The sequence below is a fragment of the Melozone crissalis genome, unplaced genomic scaffold (genome assembly GCF_028551555.1).
Source record: "Melozone crissalis strain CALT ecotype California unplaced genomic scaffold, PUWL_Pcris_2 ptg000012l_1, whole genome shotgun sequence".
NCBI lineage: Eukaryota > Metazoa > Chordata > Aves > Passeriformes > Passerellidae > Melozone > Melozone crissalis.
The window spans coordinates 10,086,934-10,102,640 of NW_026535790.1; positions in this window are offsets into that span (position 1 = coordinate 10,086,934).

Genomic DNA, 15,707 nt, shown 5'->3' on the forward strand with positions numbered 1-15,707 from the left:
GCAGGGCCATGTGTTTAAGTGTCCCTGCTGTGTAAATAATGTGCTGCTCTTCAGCTGTGATTAGTTTCATCACTCAGGAGCTGGATACACACTGAAAATAAGTGTTACCCCTTTTACCTTTAGCAGAATTGTTCCCATTTAATTTATCTGTGTTTGGCGCTTTTGAGGTATTCTACTTTTCCTAGAGTGGAAGAAAACACAAACACACAGGTTAATTGCCTTAGCTGCAACATTTTTCCTCTCTGTATTTGCAGATGTGGTTAACAATTATATTCCTGATTTGCCTGAATCAATGGTAAGAGCTGCACACCTGGAGTTGTGTGATTCACCTCTCTGTGTGCTTTTACTGTTATTCAGAAGGAGCAGGGATAAATGCTCTCAGTTGAAGCAGGAGATTACAGAACATGAATCAGTGATAAAAATGTGCAAATGGACCTGACATCAGTGGTGTAGCTGAAATATTTTTTCATGATTGCTCTTAGGGATTTGCAGTATCTGTCTCCACCATCTTTAATAGGTAGCTGCGCATGAATCAAATAATACAATTTCAGTCAAGAAGCAACCTGCCAGTGGGAGGAAGTGTATGAACATAAATGACATAATTATTATTCCTCTTGCTTCCATGCATTTAATCACAAAACAGCAGAAGCCTGGACACACAAAATAAACCTTAAAGGCATCATAATCTTAAACAACAGTAGCACCACACCAACATGTGCCTTGTAAAATAGAAAAAGATTAGTAAAAGAGTGGCACTTCTTAATTTATTTTCCTCTTTTGTGATCATTAGGCAATAACACTAAATTAATTTACTGTATTTGCTTACCAAGTCAACAGTTCTTGAACCAAAGCTGCAGAGAACTGGAAACTTAGTGGGATATGTGGGTGGTACCTCCTCCTGTTAGAGGAGAAGAAAAAGAGGGGATTTTATCTATATTTTCTTAGGGCAACTCTCCCTGTGTGATAGATATAACTCCATGCAGTGATGTCTGCCTGAATTTGCAGAGAGCCTGCAACAATAGACCTGAGGGGAAAAGTGCTTCATCTTTTGGAACTGGCTGCTGCCACCAAGGTCAGCCATGGATTTTTTAGTTGTGAACTGTGTTCCTGCTTATGGAAGAGGAGCAAAGAGCCATTCAGTGGATTCTCATCATCAAGCAACACAATTTCTTTTGTAGTCAGTCGATAATCAAAATTAAATTATTTCTTCTTACCCATGGATAGGTATGAAGAAAGACTGGAGATATAGATAGAAGAGATATAGACCTGAGATACAGATAATCCAATTTTTTCCCTTTTTTGGGTACATTTCAAATATTTAGCTTGCCTTGAAGGTACAGGAAGCAGAACAAACATTTAGTGCTTGAGTGTGGCCATAGGTGTTCCTTTTGCAGTAAATTACAAGCAGTGTACCTTGGACTAGAGACACTGGCCTGGGGAAGAGGATATTTTAGATTTAGATGTTTTGAGTATTTAGCTATGGCAAAGTGTGTTTGCATTGGCTTTTTGCTCCCTCAGCAGTGATTTTGGCTGTTTGCTCATTTTTCCTGTGCAGACCCATCCTGGTGTCTGTGAACCAGAGCCTCCAGTTTGTCCCAGGGCAATGTCCCATTGTCACTGCATGGCCTGCCACCCCAACCCAGCCTGCTGAGGGGCAGAACTCACCAGGGGTGGTGGAAAGAGGGAATTTGTGCCCAGAGCATCGGGTGGATGTGGCCCCGTGGGTGCCCTGCACAGCCGGGGCTGCACCAGGGGCAGGGGATGCCAGCAGAGCATCAGCAGCACCCCAGAAAATCACCCTGCAATCTTATTCTGGTTATTTAATTCTGTGTACATCACAAACAAACAAGCCATAATGGGAAAACCATTTCATCAATATCCTGTGTCAATGATATGGAGATTAAGGGCAGCTGGATCCCAGCACAAGCACAAAATGTTGGGCAGAGCATTCCTATGCAATTTAATCCTTTAATCCATGCAGTAAATAAATGGTTTTGATCTGAAACACAATCACTTTGATTACAGCAGCAGAGGGGCATATTTTTTATTCTGCATATTTTTTATTCTGCTGTGTTATATGTACTAAATAGGAAAGAGCCTGATGGGGGAGGTTTGACAGGGTAGGCCCTATAAATGCACTTTCTTCCTGATGTTTAGACAAATTAATCTGTGGGCAAGGACACTGTTATTAGCAGAACAGACCCAGGCTCAGTTTCTTGTCACCTGTCTCTCAAGCATGATAAGTATTCTCCCAAAATTCAGAAATTTTGCTTTCAGAAAGCAATATAATTGTTGTTCTTTTTAAAACTATTTTCAAATGAAAATAATTTTGATTTTAAAAATATTCAATGCATTTTATATTGGAAAATTTTACCTTCAATGCTGAAAAGAGTAAAAATAATTTTTTTTTTTCAGTTCAACCAGACACAGTCAATTCCAACTTTTTTTATGGCATGCTGTTGGGATGTTCTCAATTTTACAAGCATTCCATTTTCATGTCAAATTAATAGCAAACCTTATGCTTATTTTTTAAATGTTAAAAAAATACAACAGTTGGGCTTTCTCAGTGTGCTGGTATTGACTTATATTTCCAGCTGACCTACAGCTGGTATTTAAAGGTACCTTATGCTTTGGGGCCACCCAATTAAAATAATTGGGTACAGCACAGACCCTTCACTGTGATTAAAGGCGGTGAGTTATTTTGAGGATATGAATTTACCTGAGGTAAAAAAAAAAAAAAAACCGAAAGATTTTTGGACAGAGATGCATTAAACAAAGAATTTGAAAAGTTCATTCAGAAAATGATGAATCTTTGCACATCCTGAGTGCAGCACTAAACAAATACAGCAGCATTCAGTGTTCCCAGACTATGCGGAGGTATTTGTGGGGTGTGTATAAAAAAGAAAGAATTGAGGGGAGTTGAGATGTTTCACCCCAAGCTGCTCAGCCCTGGAGGAATGAACAGCTCCCAGGTGTTGATTGCAATGGGAGCCCTGTCCAGGTTCTGTGCCAGAGCTGCCTCCTGGCAGGGAGGGAGCTGGGGCACCCCAGGGACAGAACTGATGGGCTGGCAGTGAAGGAGAGCTTGAGTAGGATGGATTATAATAATCTAGTGACATTAATTGAGATCTAAGTGGGGCAGGCCTTTGAACATCTCCTGAGTAAATATTGGCAGGGTTTAGGGAGAGCTGAGTTTGGTTTGTCCTTCACAGACACTTCTTGGCATCTCTGTGCTGTGTGTGCAGTGTGGCTCTTGAGAACTCCTGGGTTTTAGCCATCTCTTATTGATGACAGTGGTGCACTTCAGAAATCTCTAGTTTATTCTTGATTTGCTCTAGTCCATTTCATTAGAACAGCCACTGGGCCCCTTAAAACAGATTTTACTGTCCAGTGTCTATGCCTGATTTCTCTTTGTCAGTTTTGCGTCCCAAACCTGTTGCCCTTTTCCAAAATTCAGAAAATATCATCCCAAATCACATGTGGATCCAAGCTTGGTGACTCTTGGGAGTTGATTTATTTAAATTATAATTTGTTTGTGATATCCTTTTACTTGAAATGTTATGGAGCATATTATTCCCATTTATTTTTCTTTAAAGAGAAAAATGTTGTCCCATTTATTTTTAAGACAGTAATTAATTAATTATATTTTTATTTTTTTCAATCCCTTGTGATGTCTCACATAGATATTTTTAAGTGTAGAGCTTAAACTTTTTGTGAAAGAACTGTCATTCTCTTTATCTACCTGCTGCCCACTACAATGGGGTTTTTATTCATCTGAGCTGTCCCAAAGTAAATAGCGAAGTGATGAGACGCTTTCCTCAGAAATCCAGAGGGGCCTTTTAGTACAATTTTTTAAAAATGTAATATTTTAAGTCTGATTTTCCATCCTAGGAGCTATAAATCATACCTGTTTACAGGTATGTTTGGAATTCCGTGGACTAATGATATGAAATGCTATCACAGGAGAACAATGGTATTGCACAATAGTTGACTCCCCCAGGAAATTGCAGAGCTATCTCAGAGCTCAGGAGGTTTAAAACTGTCAGTGCTTGGTAAAGATGAGTAATAGCAATCCTAGGTGTTCTCAGCCTTGAGTTTTAAAATTGTTTTCAACTCTCAATGCAAATGTCCCTTTCAAGGTGAAAAATGTCACACCAGAAAGGCTGAAAAGTTTCCAGGCAATTACTCTGGTGAATAAGTGTGTATGGATTCTTGATAACTTCAAAATAAGCTATTTAAAATAAATAATAATAGTGAAAAAGACAGGAGGCCCTTGTAATTTATATATGGGTTGAGTGGAGAAAATAAAGCATTGAGTAAATCTGTGAGGCTCTTTAGTGATTGCTGAAGTTTAGAAATGATTTTTTGCAGTTCTGCACTAAGGTTGCCCCTGCAGACCAGCTCCACCAAGGCTGTCAGGTATTATGTGATGACATGATCTAATCTCAGTCAGGGACGGTCAAAGCCCCAGATTTCATTTTAAACTGAATATAATACAAACCAGTATTGATAGGCAGTACCCCATCCACTGTTTACCTCTTGTTAATTTGACAGAATAAATAAGCAGCAAACGTGGTTTCACTTTTTTCTCAGCTATAGCTCTCTGCTGCAGAGAACATGAAGTCTTTCACAATAATCCTTTTCATGTTCATATTATGACAATAATGTGGGTACCTGTTAAACAGGTGCAAAAAGCCTCCTTTTGTCTTTTCTTGGCAATTTTAGGAAGTTTAAAGACAGAGACACAGAAGGAGTGTTATCACTGCTGTAATTGCAGCTGAGCAAATGGAAGTTAATATTTCAGAGGACAGGCAGGAATTTGTTTAATGTACATGGTGATTGTCAGAATTTTCTATTGGCACATGATGGTTGGTTGATGGGCACCCAAATGGCAACATATTCATGTTTGACACAACTGAGATTTAATAACTGTGTTGTCCCTCTGTAGAAAACAAGAATCCCTGTATGTCAGGAAACAAACATGCTTCCTGTAAACTATTGTCTGTAGGCACTTTGAAAAACGACTTTTTAATCCCTCTTCAGCAAATTTCCTTATGCGAAAGAGAATTTTTAATTATTATCACTTAATGTGAATTTTAAACAATCCATTTCTAAAGAAATATCTACACCTGACTGCAATTCTTTCTCCCGTCATTATCCTTTAGGGCAATAGTACATAGTGTGCCTGGTGAAACCTGGAGGCCCTCTTAGTAAACCTCACCATGTCTACAAGGAAAGGAGGTATATTCAGATGCTTTAAAAATGGCAGAAATAAATCTGGTGTCATTTGGTATCAGGCACAGATTTGTAGTCTGAATGGAAAGAGCAAATATTTCTTTTAACATTGTGACTCTGAAGCATAATAGGCAGAAGGGCTGAAAATACAAATTTAAAGCAACTTTTCTTTAGGCAAAAAGGAGCAAAGAAGGATTAAAGCAGGCAAAGGAAGTACATAAATGGATAACTGGAGGAAAGAATTATGTGAATCATGTACTACAGACAACTTTCAAAGGTATGAGGCTCTACAACCATTTTTATCTAGTGCTTTATGGCTGCAGTCTGGAAAAGTGCTCACACACAAATGACATGGAAGCAGTTCCACTGCTCTCAGTGAGTCAGGAACAAATGGGGCATCCATATGTGAACGTGTTTTCCAGTTTAGAGCTATCAGACTCTCCTTTGTGCCTGTGCAAAGCACCCAGTGAAGTCACTGGGAATTTGGGCCAGTTGGAGATTTCATCTGGAGCTCATCTGGAGCAGTCTCACAGCAGAGCTTGTGTTTCCCTTCAGGATGTAACTCACACAAGAAGAAAAATCAGGCATCGTTTCAGCCTTTCATGTGGGCTTTTCAGGGCAAAACACATTCTGATTGCTGCTCAGGAGGGAGAGCTGGGGCACACCATGGCTCACCCTGGAGGGATTGATTTGTCCTGGAGGGATTGATTTGCCCTGGGGGGATTTATTTACCCTGGAGGGATTTGCCCTCCCAGCTCTCTGGATTGCAGAGCCAGAGCTGGCAGAGGATGCCCAGGCAAGCCTAGCCTCATGCCAAAGACAGTTCTGGCTGCTAAATCTCTTCATCAAAGTTGAATTTTGGGCTTGTTGACCACGTGATGAGTGCCATGAATGGGCTGAGGCCGGTTTAGAAACTTCTTGTCCTGTATCCTCCCTGCCTGGGGTGAGCATTCCTGTGTTTAACTAAACTGACCACCCTTCACTCTTGTCCAAATCTGGCTTGGGAAGGACAAGTCCTGGGTGAGGTAAAACAATAATAATAATAGTGAAAGTGGTGTGGAGTTTGAAGCAATGGGCTTGCTAAATTATCTGTAGTACAGCTGAAAAGAGTAAAGATATCAATGTCTGGGTATCACTGCTCTAGTCCTGAAAATATTTACTGTGATTTCAGTTACAACTCTTAACTTTAAGGATCAATGAATGGTGTATATAAAACTGCAAGCTGTTTCCATTATAACTTATCAACAGAATAATATTTGTCTTTTTCTCATAAGAAAGGCTCACACTTTTCTTATTCTCCTTTTTGCTTGTGAGAAAAAAAAAAGTTTAAAAGTATTTTTCCCAAAGGAATAATTTTTCATGATATATTCATATACATTTAAAAGCAGCACCTATCACGAAAACATAATTTCTCACCTACCAATTCCATGGAGTCACTGAGTTGAAAGCTCACTGTACACTCCTACCAGGAGTAGATCAACACCATGCATCTCTGAAGCAGTGCATTGATATGGGTCTATTTAGATTTTTATCAGTTTCAGCTATGTGTAACCATTTTATTATAATTGACCCGGGTTTGTTTCTACATGTCTCCCTCATTAAAATGTATAGCACCTGGGCTAATGGATTTTGTTTCTATCAAGATATAATGAGGACTGGCATATCTGCATATTCTCTGAGTGCACCAAGAGCAGAGACAAATACTCCATTTTATTACCATCTGACAGAGACATAATGATTGCGGAGAAACTCATTACCATCATATTATGCAATGATTTAACTCACAAACCTCACTGTGCTGCAGCCTGGCAGTGGTGGAGCTGCTGGAAATGCCTGTTTTTGTGTTGGAGCAGTGTGAGCTGAGCCTGTTCCCTTCACCCTCTGTGCTGCACACAGTCTATCTGCTTTGCAGATTTCTGACTGACTTTGAGTGTATTTCATTACTGAGTAATTAAGGAATATCACTGAAAGATGGTTAGAAAAGCACACGTGGTGAAGGTACAGTTAGTGAAGGGAGTTGGTGCAAGAAGGAGAAATAAATATTTTTCCTTCTCCCTCATTGTCCCCCATTTGCACACCCCACAACCCTGTGGTTTACAGGTGAGGCCGCTGCTGGGAGAGTTCCAGCAGCTCTTGGTCAACTTTTCTGCAGCTTTGCTGCCACAGACAGGTGCTTAGAGATAAAAGCTTTCCAGCTGCAATTTGTGTCTTCCTTCTCTGTACAGCTTCCCTCTTCCAACTGGTGCTGCTGAGCTGATTCCTTCAGAGCTCAGTTCAGTGCAGAGCGCCGTGACAGAGAATGTCACTGAGCACAGTTTGTCATCTGAGCACAAAACCCCTCAGTAATGCAAAATCACACGGCTCAGCTGGCGAATGCTGGCTGCAGTCACTCTGCTCCCGTGCTAGACAGGGGGAACTGATAACTTGTCTCTGTCACCTGAGATAGGAGGTCCTTAAGTGTTCTAAATATCTATGTAATGGTCAAGAAGGTTCTAGTCAAGTTCTAACCCCTTCCAGCCTGTTTGACAAATTCACCTCAAGCTTCAACATTTCACTGCATGTGAAGGGGTGGGAGCAATGTTCCCATTTCTCCTTCCAATTTGTAGCATTAACAATATTGAAATATATTAAAGGGTTCTTCCCTTCATATATATATATCTATAGGGAAATGCACAGTTTCAACAAGGGAATGGTAAGAGGGTTTTGGTATTTTGCAAACTTTTCCAAGTTTAGAAATTGTGTTAACATTTCAAATTTCAAACATTGAGCAGCACTAACCAAGTGTCAAGCTGGATACGTGTTTGGGATGGTAGTGTCATTTTATATCACTGGACAGCTTCTTCAGCAACTTGGATCCCTTGTAAAATTATTTGTTCTTTTATGTAACTGTTCTTCAGTTACTAAAGAAACATACAGTGTGTTTGCATCACACAGATGTGATTTATTTGGTAGGTGAGAGGAGGAGTGATTTAGAAATCTAGAAATCCAACTTTAGCCATTTGATTTCAATACTGTAAAGTCAATGGATAGAGATTAGTCCCTGTATGCAGAAAGAAAAATGCCAGGGATGATTAATAAACCTGTTCCCATCTGATCAGCAATGAGAACCTTGCAATACAAAAGTTTATAAAGATTAAATTCAATCCTGAGCTTGTTTACCTGTGTTTTAGTATTTAAAAAAGAGGAGAGTGGGTAAGCTACTTCTGTTTATGGACATTGGTGAGCAAGTTAACAGGTTCAAATGCCTGCTGAAAAAGGTAATGTGGAATTGATAAAATAGGTCATGCATACCTGAAAATAAATGCAAAGCTTTCTCCATACTCAGTGTTTGATCATGTAAGTAATTTAGCTGTGTTATATCAGAGAATTGTGAGCACAGGATTTCACCTGGGAGAGCTGCTGTGGGTTTATAGAGCAGGTTCCCAGTTGGAAAATGAACCATATGGTGCATGTGTCAAACCCAGGGAAGGAGGGAAACCTTAGAGACCTGACAGATTCACCCTTAATTAAGATCAGATGGTGCCTGCCATTGATCAGGACACCCAGGCAGTCTATCTATAGATCTGGGGTGTGAAACTGTTGTATGAGCAAATTCCTCCAATCACCTGAAATCAGTGGAGTTTCATTGATGTGGATGAATGTTCAACATCACCCTTTGTGCTGGGGGAATGAATTCTTGTGAGTGGAAATGGGAACACCTCTGGACCAGCCATGTGTCTGCCCAAGCTTGCAGGACAAAACACAGAGCAGCATGGAGCTAGGAAGAGCTGTGTGTGATGGAACTTGTTTCTAGAGTGCAAGAAGCAATTAATTTCTCTTAATTTTCCCTCAATTTCTCCCTTTCTCCTATTTTCCCCCTTAATTTCTCCACCTCCTTGCTGTTTCCATCTAGCTCCTTGCCCTTCACTGTGCATTCAGACTCCAGAGTGCACAAAGGCTTTTCAGGCTGTTGTAAAAGGCTCATTTGCTCTTGAAAACTAAAGATTATTTTACAGAAATGGTGATGTGTATAAACCAAAGAGATCTAAAAGTCCTTAGTGGTCTATAGATGCCACCAGTCCTCAACTGCTAAGCTTTGTTTTATTTTCTGCCCGCATTAAATTCAGCCCCAGCTGGCTCCTCTTCAAAGCAGCCCAAAATCATTCAGCAAAGCTGTGTCAGTCCACAAAGACTGGGACTCTCCTCACCCAGTGGGCACCATCAGGCTGGGATTTCCTTATCACTGACACAAGCTAAGAAATATTTATTTTGTAAGGCAACTTATGAGGGAAAGTTTAAACCACACTCCTCTGGAAGAGTCTGTATATAATAGTTACTGGCCAGCTTTGGCACTGAGGCTGTGGAAAGAATTCCTTTTTTCCCAGCATTTTTTCTTCCCTGTGGCTTTATCTGCACTTTGGAGAAGGCAATGACTTTATCCAGGTCTGATGTCCAGGAGTTTGGAGTGTGTAGGAAAGTGCCACAACAATTTTTTGCCACACTGAGAAGCAAAGCACAGTTGTACACAGAATTATCTCCAGCAAATCAGAGGATTGCTGTCCCAACACACAAATTTGGAGCTCAGATCCTTCCCCACCTTGCATTATTCCTGCACACAGAATCCCATGCTGATTGTACTGACTGGAAGGAAATAAGGTCACTGCACAGTGAGGCATTGAGCTTATTACTGATGCTTTAAAGGATTGTTTTCCTTAGGTAAGTACAAGGATGTTGATAGCTAAACCACACCGTGTATTTGTGTTGGGTAAACATTTTGCTGTAATTCAATTTATGAGAGGGATCTTTCTCTTAAAAGCGTTGGACATGTCTGCATACTAATAGGAGATTATGTTCTTTAGCTCTACACACTGGAGAGCCTGAAAACAGGTAATTTAAGTCCAAGAGAAGTATTTTTACAGTGTAATTATGAAATAAAAACGACAGCACCCAAAATAACAACCAGGGTGCTGATTTTGGAAACCTCCTTTCTTTGGAATCAAGAGCTGTGTCCATTCTTGGGTTGGAAGACTAGTAAGTTTAAATATAAAACATAAATAAACCATAAGATAGAGAAAACCAGTGAAAATACCTGCAGTTGTGCAAACTTCAGAAGGATGAGAATTGTTGTTTCCCCAGGACAGGTTTGTGTCTACAATGTACCAACAGCATTCTGTTGATTTTGTTGGAGTTTTTGTGTGGGAGTTTTTCTTTTTTTTTGGTGTTTTGTTTTGGGATTTTTTTGTTCCTCACTTGTGAACAAAGCAGGAGGTTACTCTGCAGTGAACAATATTTTGTGTGGCAGCCAATTTGTGGCAAGAATAAATTCTGAGGGATATCCTTTTACATCTATAAGCATTCACTCCTCATTCCAGAGTTTGGTGACTCTTTCCACTGTTATACACAGCTCAACTGTTTAACATGAACTCTTACCTCAGAGGCTGTATTTGACACCAAACTTTTGGTCCAGATCAGCAGTAGGAAAACTTTCTTCACTGAAAGGGATAGGATAATAGGATGTCCAGGGTGGAATCCCCATCCCTGGAAGTTCAAAGGCATGTGGATATGGGATGTGATGGTGCTGGGTTAAGGTTGGACTCAAAGATCTTGGAGGTGTTTCCATCCCAGGTGATTCCAGGGTTCTGCAGGTGCCCATGGCTGTGTCCCACCTGTGCCAGGCTCCCTGTGGCTCCCAGGCAGAGCCAGGCTGTCAGAGCTGTGTCCTGCAGTGTCCCCACAGGACAGAGCCACAGGTGGACCCTGTGCTGCTGATTTCCCTTCCCCAGTGGCACCCTGGAGCAGAACAGGCTGTTCTGTTCTTTATTTGCTGGGTTTTCATTGTCTGTAATTTGGGAGAGTTCCAGTCTGCTCTGGAGGTCTGCTCTGTAAGTCTGTCACAAAGTGTATTCCTGAATCTGATAAAGCAAAGGCCTGCTGTGAAATATGAGCCTGATTCACAGCCCTCTTGTGCTCTTGGAGGTATTTCCATTGATTGCAGCAGGCCTGGATCTATTCTTACTTCTGTGAAAATTCTGAAATAAATGAAGCTGCTTTAGGTCATTGGGAATGAAGGAGAGCAGCTGTAGGCAGAATGTTATTGCTGTGCTGCCAATAACCTCCAACTGCATTAAAGCTGGTACAAGGTGTCCATGGGAAATAGTTCTTTTTGTGTGGCACAGATGATTTAGGAGCTCCATGTGATTTTTTTTTTTGGCTTTTCACTCCTGGTTTGTCCTGGTTTCTCTGAAACTCCTGGGTTTTTTTGTTATTTTTTCCCCATTGGGGTTCTGGTCACCCAGGGAGGCAGCAGCTCATCAGAGATCCTGCTGGATTCCAAAGTTTGGATTCTCACCTGGAGCCGTGGGCTGACTCTGGCTGGACACCAGCTGCCCAATAAATCTGGTCTGTCACTCCTCAGGTGAACAGGGGAGAGAAAATATTAAAAATAAGACTTGTGGAGCTAGATAAGGACAGGGAAGGATCACTCAGCAATTGCTATCATGGGCAAAACAGACTTGACTTGGGGAAATAAGTTTAATTATGAAGATGTCCATTTGTCATTGCTGCTGTCTAGGATTTGAGTTGGAGAAAATCTCTGTCTTTCCTAGAATTCTTACTGTGTTGATCATCAGTAATTTAATCTCTTAGTCTAAGAAATAATGGCAAAAAAAAAGAGCTGTAAGCTGTACCTAGTCTTCACCCCCAAAAAGGCTGATTTTTCTAACTTATCTTAAATTAATTTTTAAATTTTTTAAATTAATTTTTTAAATTAACCTTTTTTAAAAATAATTTTTTAAAATGCAGCACTGCATTTTATTATGCTGGTTCCTTCAGAAAAATACCTGTAGTTGTTAATCTGCATTTTTAAATGTGGGCTGTATTCAGGTCATGTTTTTGCCTCCCTTTTCTTGGGCTTACTGTTAGGTCTTTGATAATATACAAAATAGTCAAGCAAATAACAAACAATATGCATTGTTATCACTGGTTTAACTCTGTTGAAAACAAAGCATAAGTTTTTCCAGATACTCGGTTATCTTTATTTTCTTAATCTTTGCAAATAATTTGAATATTATTACAATACGTTGGGTAAATGAGTATATTTGCATATGCATCAAAGAATTTTTTCATGCTTTACAGTAAAATATTTAACTGAAATGAAAACCACCAATCAACTACTTTTTCTTTGGAATGAATTAAATGAAGATGAGTTAACTAAACAGTTCACTCTGCCAATTTTGCTGGTAATATTTGTAACTATATATTCTGAGTTTTCTAAAGTAACAAACAGGAGAATAAATTGGAGTGTTTTGCTTCAATTTCAGACAGGTCAGAAGTAGCATTAAGGAAACCCAGTTCTATTATTTACAGGATCATCACACCACTGATACTCCTAAAACTTAAGCACTGTGCTCAAGGAATTTTCCTCCTCCATCTATATTTTTTTCCACCACTGCCTTGTGATTCTCTGAGCTACATAAGTCCCAGAAAGCTCTGTCCTGTGGTTTGATTTCTTTAAAAATCAGTCTTCACATCCAAGGTGCATGGGTTGAGATAGAGTTATTTTCTAAATTGTTTCAATCTGACATTTTCATGTTCTGAAATCTGAACTATGACTTCTAGAAATATGGTAATTTGAAATTTGAAGGGAGTGCATAGTAACAGTACAACACTTAATACCGGTTTTGCTAAACAAGAGAAAATGCTGAGAAATCAGCAAAACCCAAGTTTCCCTTCTTGCCCTGTCTCCTTGGTCTGGTTCTGTGTAGGTTGTTTTAAGCAGAGTGCATTCTCTTCTCTATTGTCATTGGAAAATTCAGTATTTTGGTTCCTGCCTGGTCTGCCCTGTTTGAGAAATGAACCTTAACACATCAATTAAGCCAAGAAACTCTTTCTGCAGCACCCACCCAAGGAGACTCCTCATGGCCATTCGGACACAGCCCAGGCTCTTGCAGTGGCGCCCTGTGTGATAGTCAGACTGGTTCTGTGTATGGCAGCCCTGTGGTGTGGATGGAACACGTTTGCAAGGATCCAGCTGTGGCATCAAAGCCTTGTTATCTCTGCCCAGGCATGGCTGGAAGCAGATCTTTCATTTGCACAGAGCAGATCTTTCATTTGCACAGACCCCTGGCTGTGGAGGGGTCTCACTGGGGCACGTGGGCTCCCAAACCTGAGCACAGGGGCTGCACACCACAATAATTGCTGCTTTTGGGACACAGGAGAGACTTCCCTGCCCACCCAGCTGCAGGTATTGCACCCAGACCTACACATCCACATAGAGACAAAGCTCATCTGCCTCCTCCAGCTCAGTTTTCTGCTGAGACAAATTAATTATCCTTATGACATGGTCCCTTCCTTGTCATTTTCCAGCCCTGAATTCCCCACAGGTTTGGCACCATTCAGGAACCTGTTTGAGAGCTGCTGTCAGGGAATATCAGTGTTGCACTGATTCTCAGGTGTGATGGTGTTCACAGGGGTCATAGGATGAAGGAAGAGACGAGAATGTTGACTCCATGTTTCAGAAGGCTAATTTATTATTTATATATTATATTAAAACTATACTAAAAGAATAGAAGAAAGGATTTCATCAGAAGGCTAGCTAAGAATAGAAAAAGAATGATAACAAAATCCTGTGACTGACCAGAGTCTGAGACAGCTGGACTGTGACTGGCCATTAATTAGAAACAAGCACATGAGACCAATCCCAGATGCACCTGTTGCATTCCACAGCAGCAGATAATCAATGTTCACATTTTGTTCCTGAGGCCTCTCAGCTTCTCAGGAGAAACAATCCTAAGGAAAGGATTTTCATGAAAATATCATGGCTACACTCAGGGGGAGCAGTCAGGGGCAGGCATTTCTGTAACCAAGCCATTAATTGTCTCAATCACAAGAGTGCAGTTTCACACACGCTTTGAGCCAGTACAAGCAGATGTTACTGCCAAGATCACCAGTTCAACCCACCCTATGCCCCTGGCTACTTTTTCCCATCCCAGAATTGCCCTCTTTGGTGAACTTTATTGTTTTCATTCAGGTAAGTTCCCTGATCCCTTTCCCCACATGGCCACGCTGACACTTTTCAGCAGGGGTGGAGGAGTGGAGCTGAGAACAAACAACTGGAATCATAGGGGAGGGCAGGACTGCCTCTTGTGGTGCCTGTCCTCGCTTAAGTTGGCTTAAAGAGTATGTGGAACCACTGCCTCACATAAAATAGTTCTGTTTTACATCCTGCTCCTTTAGTTCTTCATGGGGTTCCCGCTTCAAAGCGCCTGTGCTGCCACGTGTGGTTAGAAGAGTTGAGTGAGACATTTGTTATGTGTTGAAGAGTTTGAAAAAGGATTGGATCTTCTCTTACAAGTTGAGAAATCTAGAGTTTATTGCAGGGATAGAGTGGGGAAACAGCTCTGAAGGCGTTTTAGAAATGCATCATCTGGAAGCATGGTTTCCCTGGGTTTCCCTGGACTCTTAGCTTGCTCCTCCAATGAGGTTTATTGGTTTATTACACTCTGCCTCTGCAGCAGCACTGAAAATTTAGGTAGATTTTGAGTTGTTTTATGTTATCCACGGCTGTTCTGTCTCTGCCCTTGGATTTGGGAGAAAGAAGGAAGATGGTGCCAGGGCACCTCAGCTCCCTGTCTGAGCCGAACATGCTTTTGCTGCCCTGTGGATGCTGAAACTGCACCCAGGGCTGGATCCCGGTGTGGGGACACTGGGACAGCCTGGGGACACTGCCCCACGAGCTGGGACTGCAAGGGGCACCTTGGTTTGTGTCCTTTGCTCCCTGCATGGCTCAGGCTGGGAGGGAACTCTCTCATTCTCATGCAGGGCCACCTTTTCTCAGCCTCACCAGTAACGTCGCTGCAACTCACTTTTAATTGGCCAATTTTTTAAAAGCTGCCACAGTCTTTAGGCTCCTAATGACTCCTAAAACATGAAATGAATTCCTAGTCACTGAGGCCGAAACAAAAATAAAAAAGAGCTCAGTGCCTTTTCCACTGTGTTTTTCTTGCCTTTTCATGGGTGAATTGTTATAAAGGAAGCTATGTATCCCTGGAGACATTCATTATTGTAATGATAACTGGAAAGGGCTTCCTGCTGAGGAAATAATAAGTGTGTCCTGGTTTGAATGAACTCCAAGAGAGAAAGCTCTGTCCTTCTGCCTGTCCCAGCATGGTGTCCCTCCACAGGGGCCTGGTGATTCCCATGTGGAGCACAAGGGAGAAGCTGCTTCCCCCAGCACCCATCTCTGGCTGTGTCTGGGACTCCAAATGGGAGATAACAGAGCTGGGAGAGACATTTACCTCCCTCTGGGTGCCATCTGCTGTGCCCTCCCATGGAGGAGCCCTGCCAGGGGCAGGTGGGTACAGCCGCACAGCAAAGGGGAAGCTGCAAGGAGATGTGTTCAGTTTGCTTTTCTTTTTCTCCAATCAGCCATACACTCTGCATGGTTCTTTGGGGTGGGAGGGAAAGGGTCTCCAGGGAGAACTCTGTGAGTCTGA